The sequence below is a fragment of the Theropithecus gelada genome, chromosome 11, assembly GCF_003255815.1.
Source record: "Theropithecus gelada isolate Dixy chromosome 11, Tgel_1.0, whole genome shotgun sequence".
Lineage (NCBI taxonomy): Eukaryota > Metazoa > Chordata > Mammalia > Primates > Cercopithecidae > Theropithecus > Theropithecus gelada.
This window is the reverse complement of record NC_037679.1, coordinates 59,418,117-59,429,201: the sequence shown is the minus strand read 5'-3', so window position 1 is coordinate 59,429,201 and position 11,085 is coordinate 59,418,117. Positions and strand designations below refer to the sequence as shown.

At 42.8% G+C, this 11,085-nt stretch overlaps 1 pseudogene across 1 annotated transcript in view; it reads left to right on the top strand.

Moving 5' to 3' along the window:
• The first annotated feature begins 3,333 nt into the window (after positions 1-3,333).
• LOC112634954 overlaps positions 3,334-11,085 on the top strand; it is a 31,208-nt pseudogene continuing 23,456 nt past the window's right edge. Inside the window, exons 1-3 of the transcript XR_003121852.1 lie at positions 3,334-3,373; positions 4,342-4,474; positions 9,065-9,228. The product of XR_003121852.1 is annotated as a golgin subfamily A member 2-like (transcript). The remainder of the gene's footprint in view (positions 3,374-4,341; positions 4,475-9,064; positions 9,229-11,085) is intronic.

Below are 11,085 nucleotides of genomic sequence, written 5' to 3'. Positions count from 1 at the left end.
GACCTTTCACTATGACTCAGCATGGGAAGCTGAAGCTCAGAGAACTTCAGCCTGTCTCATCCAGGGCCACCAAGGGAACAATTGGGCCATGTCTCCTGTTGTATTTAGAGTTGGAGGCTGAGGAGAGGTGCCTGTCTGCCTTCTCTGCTGGTCCTGGGTCTACCTGTTGCAGGGACCCAGTTCTAAGGGACCTGAATCAATTCAATCTACTGCCTCAGCCTTTCAGAGGCTTCTCATTGCTTTAGGCCAAAGGCTGTGCTGCTGAACATGGCCTTCAGGGTCCCATGGGGTCTGACCCCTGTCATTTCCTCTGTTGCAGGCCCACTTGACTTCTTTCACTTCTTCAGATATATCATCTTCCCATCAGGCCCTGCCTCAGTCCCTTTGCAGGGAGGGCTCTCTCTTCTCTGGTTACTTCTGTTCATTCTTCAGAGAAGCCTTCCCTGTACCTCCCACTCCTCACTGCCGTGCTTCTCCTTCACGGCCCTTACCGCTGCCTGTAGTTACTGTATTTCTTTGTGTACTCATCTGTGGTCCAGCTCCCTTGCAAGACTGGGAGCTCCATGGGGCAGGGACCCTGTCTGTCTTGTCTCTGGTTTACCCCAGCGCCTCATGCAGCCTGGCACATGGTGGGTGTCCAGCATCAACTTGAGGAAGAGTGATGAGGGAAGGCTCCAGACCCTTCCAGGAGCAGAGTTGCTCTACTGCTCCTGCTCCTGCTGCCTGGGGCTCATCGTCCTCTGCCCTGCACACCCGTGGCAGGGGGGTCTGCCCACACCCACCTGCCTTTGTGCCACACTCCCTTCCCTAGCAAGACGATGGTTCCTCTCAGCACTGTCTTTTTTGTTTGGCCTCCTAATGAGAGGTGAAGCCAGCTGGACTTCCTGGGTCGAGTGGGGACTTGGAGAACTTTTCTGTCTAGCTAGAGGATTGTAAATGCACCAATCAGTGCCCTGTGTCTAGCTACAGTATTGTAAATGCACCAATCAGCACTCTGTAAAAACGCACCAATCAGTGCTCTTTGTCTAGCTAAAGGATTGTAAAGGCACCAATCAGCACTCTGCAAAATGGATCAATCAGCACTCTGTAAAATGAACCAATCAGCACTCTGTAAAATGGACCAATCAGCAGGACGTGGGTGGGGACAAATAAGGGAATAAAAGCTGGCCACCCCAGCCAGCAGTGGCAACCTGCTCGGGTCCCCTTCCACGCTGTGGAAGCTTTGTTCTTTCACTCTTCACAATAAATCTTGCTGTTGCTCACTGTTTGGGTCCGTGCCACCTTTAAGAGCTGTAACACGCACTGCAAAGGTTTGTGGTTTCCTTCTTGAAGTCAGCGAGACTAAGAACCCAGCGAAAGGAACCAATTCTGGACACACTGGGAAAGACGTTACCTTCGGACACAGTGTTGTTCACTTTTTTGACTGGGATCAGACAGCAGATAATACACATGTTTGTATGTAAATGTATACTGTCAGTGTGTACATAAAACCGAAAGAAAATGTCACTACTACATATAGTAAAGCTAAGTACTATTTTCTCTTTTAATACTAAAGAAAATGCTTGTCCCCTCAAAATTGATTTCATATCTTCTTAATTTGATATCCCTGGCTACCAGTGGGTTACCACTCAAGTTTAGAGAAGCCCATTCTGCAGGACTGCTTGGCTGTGCAGCTGGTGCTCCCTCCCTCCCTGCTGCATCTTCCTCTCCCTGCCACTGTGGGATGGGGCTGAGGTTGTTCCCTTGGGTAAGAGGCTGTCCCTCCCTGCCTTCAGCAGTTTGAAGGATTCTCAGGAAGACAGGCAGGCAAGGCCTGTGAGTCCTCTGCCTCAGGTGCCATAGGGTGCAGTTCAGGGCTGCACCCAACGTGTCACAGCCTCCCTGGGTGCACCAGGAAGAAATCACTTATTCTTTGTGGTGTGGGTTTTGGAAGAGGCTAGTGATGGTTTTGCTGTGAAGATGAGTTTTGACTTAAAGGGCTTGAGAGATGGAGAGGGACTGGCCAAAGGGAAATGCAAGTTCAAAGACACCCGTGCAGAGGCAAGGAAGTCAGAACAGGGTGTGTCTCACAAGTGGCGTGGGTTCTCCTGCCGGGTGCATAGGGTGCTTAAGGGGGTGAGGATAGAAGAGGAGCTGAGGAGGCCAGGGAGTCCAGGGTGAAGGGATAGGGGTGTCTGCCCTTTGGGCAGTAGGGAACCAGTGGAGCTGTACCTGTCTGAAAGTTCTACAACAAGAGTATTGTTTCTTAGATGTTTGGTTTATTTGAGGCCGTGCATGTTTTATTAGGTGTTTGCTCCAATGTGTTAGAATTGGAAGGATGATGTACTCATCTGTCCACATAAATGTCTAGAGTATTTTGGAAAGGATCTTTCTGATGACACCCTCCCAGATCCTCAGGATCAAAAGACATCATATCAGAAGTAAATACATTCTAACTTTGGACATTAATGCTCCAAACTTGAATGCCAACTGAAGCCTGGACCACAGCAGAAAGCAGCCTCGCAAAGTCCTTGGTTTGAAGGGCAATAACTTATTAGAGAGTGGTTGAATTAATTTGCTCTGACTGCTGTAACAAGTTACCATAAACTTGATGGCTTAAAACAACACATATTTATTCTCTGATAGTTTGGGAGTCCAGAAGTTCAAAATCAGCTTCACTAGGCCTAAGTTCAAGTGTCGACAGGACTGGTTTCTTTGGAGGCTCCAAGGCAGAGTCGGTTCCCGGCCTCTTCCAGCTTCTGGTGACTGTTGGCATTCCTTGGCCTACGGCTGGCTTGCTGTAATCTCTGCTTCCCTGGCCACATCGCCGTCTCCTCTTCTGCAGTTGAATCTAGGCCCACTCCTGAGATAACAGCGTTAATCTATTCATGAGGACTGAGCCTTCATGGGCTAATCACCTCTTAATGGTTCCACCTCTTAATACTGTCACAATGACAATTACATTTCAACATGAGCTTTGGAGAGGATGTTCAAATGTCCATAGCAAGTGACCTCTGGCTTGCAGGCCTGCCACCTGACAGGTTCCCTATTTGGCCTGCCTTCTTAGTTGTGTCTTTGTATTTCATTGTAAAAGGCATGCATGTGTATAAAAAGAAAAATCAGCCATTGCTGAGGGGTGCGCAATTAAAAGTGAAAGTCCTTCTAAGTCCACTTCCCAGAAGTCACCACTAGAACTGAAACTGGTTATGTATGCGCCCTGAAATTTGCTCAGTGTATATGTGATCTACACAGAGGGATCATGCAGTATCCACTGTTTTAGTGTGTAGCTATTTCAGTGACTTAGAATTCCACTCACTCTTCCCTCAAACATGGTTTCTCTATATTTACCATGTCATGAGGCCCACTTGCGCCAAAGCTGTGCTCTTACCTGCAGGTGAGTCAGGAGGGGTTAGCAATGGTGGGGAGTGTAGGGCCACTTGCCATGCCCCTTTGAGCTGGGACATTTTATTAGGCACTGATATGGAATGTCTTAACTTGTTAGTCTTTATTAGAGCTCTTGTTCTAACAGAGTTCAGCTATATGAATGTGCCCTAATTTAACCAGTTTCCTAGCCATGGACATCTGCTTGTTTCTACTTTTTTGTCATTTCAAATAGCATTTTTCTGGTATCCTTGTGTGTGTGTGTGTGTGTGTGTGTGTGTGTATATCTGGGTCCTTGTGAGAGTATATTTGAGGAATTAATTTGTGGAGGAGGAAATACTGAGTCAACTTTATTGGGATGGCTACAGAGGAACCCCCCCCCAACCACCTCCTCCCTGCACCCCCAACCTTTGTTTCCCTCAACAGGGCTTGTAGTCTGGAGGAAGGAAGGGAGCTGGCAGCAGTGGTAGCCTGCCTCCCTCCTATGCACAAAGTCCCGGCAAGTGCAAACCCTCTGCTTCGGCCGTGGCATCCCACTGCTGAAGAGGTTGTGGTGTTGCCTAAAACGTGGCTGTGCAGGCAGTTTGTGGAGGGGTTAACTCGGAAGAGATTTGATGGAACATTTCCCAACAATTCTGTCAACTCATAAATTCTAGCTGGTTAACAGAATTCAAACGCGTGTCAAAAAATGCATGTCAAAAAAATGATAACTGTTTTAGTTAAGACATTTTTAAACTGTTCTGACTTCCATCTGAAATATGTAAGCTTAGAAAGTGGTTTTCTTAATGATGACACAGATCGCTGGTATTTGTTTACAAAAAGCTCCGGCTGAACACAGCCCCTACCAAGGTGCTCTTTTGCTGGTTGGTGGCACTTCAGAGCAGCTGAGTGTTTCTAGGTGGGCACCTGGCACAATGCCTGGGAGAACACAGAAAGCCTCTCAAAGATCTGTCAAATGAGATTGGGATCTTTAACCAGCAGGTACTGCCATAGAACAGACTCTAACCCCAGCTTCAAAACACCCTCCATTTAAACCAGCTGTGAGCTCCGCAGTACAGTGCACAGGCAGGACACATGCTTACCACCGAGGCCTCTGTGGGCCAGAGCAGACAGGGTGAGTGTGTCTGAAAAGTCTGCCCCCTAATGACCTCCCTGTTGCACAGTCCCGGAATTGGGTTTCACCACATAAGAGCAGCTTTAGGAGGCTTTCACTTTGAGCCTGATTCCATTTCTCTGTTACCCAGGGCTTGGCAAGTGGCACCGCACCCCGAGCAAGGCTGTCCCTCAGCTGCAGGTTAGAGCACAGCTTTGTGTGAGTCGGCTTGTGACAGGCTGGAAACACAGAACCATGGTGGGAGGAAGGAGTGTGTGTGGCAGTTCTAAGTCATTGAAATTGCTGTTCTTTCTCCGCAGGCCATGTGGGGTGTCCCTGCTCTTACTCCTCTTTCCTGCATTCATCCTTTAGGAACCAGAGCTAAGGAGCACAGTTTGATGGCTAGGGCAAATGGCAAGGAGAATTGAATTCCTAAAATTGATGGTGGTAGCAGTGGCATACCACCTAAGAGAAGGCTGTTGTGAGATCCTTGCCACAGGCAGGGCCACTGAAACGTCATGGTACACTGAGTCCAGTGGTGTGTCAAAAAAAAAAAACGAGGAAAAGTATAGCAAGCATTTGTGAGAGTTTTCTTCCTGAGCAGCTGTTTTGAAATAGCTTTCTCTAAACTTTTATAATTTTTTAATAATTTTTATAAAATCAGACTTTATACAGTATCTTGCTCATTGGGTTACATGGGAATTGACTAGAATCCTTTTATGCAGTTTTCTATGAAAATGTGTGGCACAATGCCAGGCTCTGGAAGAGACTTAGGAAATAAATAGCACGTGCAAGATGCTTTATGTTGTTGACCAGCTTCCTCTTGGTCCTAAGTAAATAAGCTATGAGAAAGTGAATATGAGTTCTAAACAGTGACTCTTTGTTAAAGCGGTTAGCAAAAGGTTATACATTCACATGTTGTAACAGTGTGATGAGAACATAAGTGTGTTACATAACTTCTCTGCATTCTTCTGAGTGTTTAAAGTACAAGTAAAAAGGAAAAACGATATGCTTTAAAAAACACATTGAGGGGCGCGGCGCGGTGGCTCATGCCTATAATCCCAGCACTTTGGGAGGCCAAGGCAGGAGGATCATGAGGTCAGGAGTTTGAGACCAGCCTGGCCAACATGGCGAAACCCTGTCTCTACTAGAAATACAAAAATTAGCTGGGCGTGGTGGCAGGCGCCTGTAATCCCAGCTACTGGGGAGGCTGAGGCTGGAGAATCACTTGAACCTAGGAGGTGGAGGTTGCAGTGAGCCAAGATCGCACCATTTCACTCCAACCTGGGCAACAAGCCTGAAACTCCATCTCAAAAAGAAAAAAAAAAAATTGAGAAATTACTATTTTACATGAGAATATCATCTGCCTGATTCAAACTAGAGATGAAACCACCTTTTGCCTCCTTACCTTTAATCTTCCTCAGAAAACACCACATTATACATTTCTTCCTCTTCCGTATTTATTTGCATATTTATTTTAATAACTTCATTGAGGTATAATTTACCTCCAGTAAGTTCACTTATTTTAGGTGAATATGCTGATGAATTTTAGAAATTATACAGAGTGATGTAAACACCTCCATAATCAAGATAAGTAGGACATTTCCATCACCTTTAAAAATGCCTTCACGCTCTTTTGCAGTTGATCCCTTCCCTTAATCCCCAGCCCTGGGCAACCTCTGATCTGCTTTCTGTCACTATAGCTTTGTGTCACTACAAAAAATTTTATATAAATGGAATCCTACTCTGTGTAGTCTCCTGTGTGTTTTCTTTCACTTAACCTTTTGGAGACTTATTTGTATTGTTTGGTGTTTTCATATTTCATCTCTTTTATTGCTGAGTAGTATTCAATAAGTATGGCTCTATGAAGTAAGAGAATATAAGCATATGTGTATGTGTAGGTGGTTCATGTGAGCATGTTCTCTTCCTCACCACTCCACTTACTGACTGCTCAAATGAATTAATTTAAGATGGCTCTTCATCTTTTGACAGTTTAACTTTTAAAATTTGACTATTCCTTTATTTCTTTTGCAAGTTAAGGTTATACTTACAACTTTAAATATTATTTATATTAAGCAATTTAGTTATCATGTCCCTTGATACCGTTTTCTTCATGATTCTTGTGCTTGAAGTTTGTTGAGCTTCTTTGATCTGTGAGTTTCTAGTTTTCATCAAATTTGGAAAATTTTTTGGTCATTATTTCTTCACATACTTTTATTCCATTTCCTCCCTTTCTGCTCTCCTTCAGTGACTGGCTCATTGGTCTATCCTTCCTTCCTTCCTTCCTTCCCTTGTTTCTTTTGTCTTTTTTCTGTTTCATTTTAGGTCATTTCTATTGCAGGGTCATCAAATTCACTAGTCTTTCCTTCTACAATGTCTAGTCTGCTCTTATTCCCATTTAGCATATTTTTCACCACAGGCATTATAGTTTTATCTTTGGAAATTTGATTTAAATCTGTTGTTTAAAAAATATCTTCCATGTCTCTTAAGATGTTCATTCTTTTTTTCTAGCTCCGAGAACATGAAGAATACAGTTAGAACTTTTAGAGTCCCTGTCTGCTAATGTTATCATTTGTTGTTTCTGGCCTGTTTCTGTTGACTGATTTTTCTCCTCATTATGTGTTGTACTTCTCACTTCTCACATGCCTGGTCATTTTTAAAATTGGATACAAACTATTGTGAATTTTACCTTTTTGTGTGCTGGATTTTTTGGTATTGCTATAAATATCCTTGAGCTTTGTTCTTGGATGTATTAAGTTACTCAGAAACAGTTTGATCCTTTTGAAGTTTGCTTTTAAGCTTTACTAGGTAAGATGAGAGCAGGCGTTAGGGATGCTGTCGGTAGCCTTTCTGAGTACTCTTTCTGATGCCCTGTGAATTATGAGGTTTTCCACTCTGACTGGTGAGATTAGGCACTATGTCCGGTCCTATGTGAGGCTCTGGGATTGTTTCCTTTGCTTCTCTCACGGGGTTCTTTCCCTGTTCTCAGTTTTCTCACATGCAAGCCCTGATCAGTACTCAGTTGAAGATTTGGGGGACCATCTAAGATCTCTGCAACACTACCTCTGTGCAGCCCCCGTCTCTTTATTACCCTGCTCTGTGAGCTGCAACTGCCTTGAGACTCCCCAGTCTATCTTCTCAGCTCAAAGAGATGCTGGGCTCCTCCTGGGTGCCCCTTGCCTGCACCCCGGCCTGGAAACTGTCCCCGGGCAGTAAGGTGGGCTTACCTCGTTGGCTTTCCCTCTCTCAGGATCACTGTCCTTTGCTGCCTGACGGCCAATGACCGAAAACCACAGTTTCTATACTTTTTTCAGTTCTTTCGTTTTCATGGCGGAAGGTAAATGTAGTTCCTGTTATTCCATCTTCACTGGAAACGGAAATCCCAACCTAGTTTTTAAAACTTTTAATGAAATATTTTTAGCACTCAGGCAAGTGTATTGATTATGCAGATAGCCATGACTCGTTTTTATAGTTTTGTCATTTTTCCACTGCATTTTTAAAAACAAAGTAGTACAGATACAATTAAAATCCTCTTTTTTTTTTTTCCAGACAGAGTCTCACCCTGTTGCCCAGGCTGGAGTGCATTGGTGCAATCTCGGCTCACTGCAGTCTCCATCTCCTGGGTTCAAGCAATTCTCCCGTCTCAGCCACCCTAGTAGCTGGGATTATAGGCATGTGCCACCACACATGGTTAATTTTTGTATTTTCAGTGGAGATGGGATTTCACCATGTTGGCCAGGCTGGTCTCAAACTCCTGATCTCAAGTGATCTTCCCACCTCAGCCTCCCAAAGTGATGGGATTACAGACGTGAGCCACCATGCCCAGCCAAATCCTCTCTTCTTAATCCTATTCTTCTTTCCCTTTACAGAGGTAGCCAATATTCTGTATTTGATTATTGTCATTCATGTGCGGATTTAAAAAAATAGTTTTACTACATATGTATGTATCTATAAATAGTCTCTATTAACAGTATTATCTGAAGACATAAAACAGTATTATGCTGTACCTATAATTCTTCCATTTTCTTTCACTTTTCATTCAGCATTTAAAAAATATTTATCCCTATGACACGGATAGCTTTAGCTGAAATGTACATTCTACAAGAACAAGAATCTTGCTGTGTTTTGTTCACTAGGATATTCCAAGCATCTAGATATTGTCTGGCATATTATAGGGTCAATCAACATTTGTTGAATGAATGAGTGCTGTATCGTACTTGACTATATGAGTATGCCACAGTGTATTCTCCTGTTGATGAATACTTAGGTTGTTGTACCTTTTTTTTGTTTTTTTGTTTTTTGTAATATGAACAGTGCTACGGTGAATGTTCTGGTTTGTGTCTCCTTGTGCACGTATGTAAGGATTTCTTTTAGGAAATACTGGGTGTTAGGGGCAGGCACCTCTCCAACTTAGCAGTACCTTGCTGAGTTACCCTCCATGGTAATATTATCAATTTATACTCCCACCAGCAGTGTATAAGAATCCCAGTTTCTCCATATTCTCACCAACATTTGATATTATCAGATATTTTGATTTTTGCCAATCCTATATACATAAGATTATGTTTTGTTTTACTTTTTGTTAATAACACATATCATTTTTCTTAATAGAAATTTGATGTATTCTTTCCATCCTGGGAATGGACATAATGATAGTCGGAGGACTGTGTTTTATACCAATGAAGAGTGGGAATTTTTAGACCCAACCCCTAAGGACCTAGAGGAGTCCATAGTACAGGAAGAAAAGAAGAAGCCGACCCCTGAAGGAAACAAAGGTATCTATGCACTTCCTGTTGTCTGTCATTCTCTCTACTGCCATCTGTTAACCACCAGTGATGTGGGAGACACTTTATTAGCAGGTATTTCTGGAAGCAGAAGGCCTAATTGAGGCTTGCATTTTCTTTGTGGGACTTAAAACATAAAGGCTTGGCAAATTATTTAATAAATGTTACAAGAAATAAATGGCTGTCTAGTCCAATGGCTCAAAATTTTTTGGGAAATAGAACACTTAGAAGTCATGATCCTCTTTATGGAAATATTGATTTTTAAAAAACTTTTTAGTTAATATAAATGATCAAAGCCAGGTGCAGTGGCTCATGCCTATAATACCAGCACTTTGGGAGGCCAAGGTGGGTGGATCACGAGGTCATGAGTTCGAGACCAGCCTGGCCAACATGGTGAGACCCTGTCTCTACTAAAAATACAAAACTTAGCCAGGCAGGAGAATTGCTTCAACCCAGGAGGCAGAGGTTGCAGTGAGCTGAGACTGCGCCACTGCACTCCAGCCTGGGCAACAGAGCGAGACTGTATCTCAAAAAAAAAAAAAATTGTCTTTAGAAAACTCGTAAAATTAAGATTGATAATTCAGAATAACATTGGATTTTTGTTATTTGCGTAATATTATATGACTGTGGCATTTTGGGAAAATCATTTATTTCATTCTTTCTGTATCAGGCAAATTTACAGTTTATGACCTGGTTCGGTGTGTAATCTTATTCTTCAGATTCCCAATGCAGTTTTTGCTTGTCTGTAGATGCTATTATTATTACGACGCACATAAAACTTGAGGGATAAATAGGGTTGGGTCCATTGCAGTCACCGTAGCTATGAATTCAAATAGGATCTTTCCAGAAGCATTTATTATAGATAGTATTTGATATTGAATCTTTATTAAAAATTGTTTTAATGGTTAATAGATATTGTGAACTGTCACTGTATGTTCAGTTGGTTACCTTTTGCCCTCATTTATTCCACTCCAACAACCGACCTAGGTTCTGTTCTTCAACCCTACAAGGCATGCTCCTATCTCAGTAACCTTTACAATTGGTGTTCCTTCCATCTGGAATGCTTTCTCCACATATGTGCATAACTGATTTCCTATCTTCCTTCAGATATTTGTGCAAGTGTCATCTTAGGGAAATCTTTTCTGATTGCCCTAGTTATAATTGCAACTTAAATCTCCTACTTCTTGTCCCTCTTTTCTACTTAATTTTCTCCTTAGCAACTATCACTATCTGGCAGGCCCTCTATTTCACTGCCTCGTTGTCTTTCTCCCCTTTCCTAGAATATTAGTTTCATGAGAGTAGGAACTGTATCCACCTAGTTGCCTACTGGATACATTATACCTAAAACAGTACCTGGGTAAAGCAGATACTAAACTATTTGAGTGAATGAAAAAACAAAAAACAGGAATGAGTGAGTGAGTGAATGAATAAAAATATAAATGGTTGGAAACATATATATGAATAAATATGTAGATGAAAAATACTCTAAGGCCAGATGCTTGGCTCACACCTGTAATCCCAGCACTTTAGGGGACCAAGGCAGGCAGATCAAGAGGTCAGGTGTTCGAGGCCAGCCTGGCCAATATGGTGAAACCCCGTCTCTACTAAAACTACAAAAATTAGCCAGGTGTGGTGGCATGTGCCTGTAGTCCCAGCTACTCAGGAGGCTGAGGCAGGAGAATTGCTTGAACTCAGGAGGTAGAGGTTGCAGTGAGCTGAGATTATGCCACTGCACTCCAGCCTGGACAACAAAGTGAGATTCTGTCTCAAAAAAAAAAAAAAAAAAAACCCGATAGTAACCTGTATTTTTGTGCAACAGAAATAAGATAACCCATTATAAAATTGAGT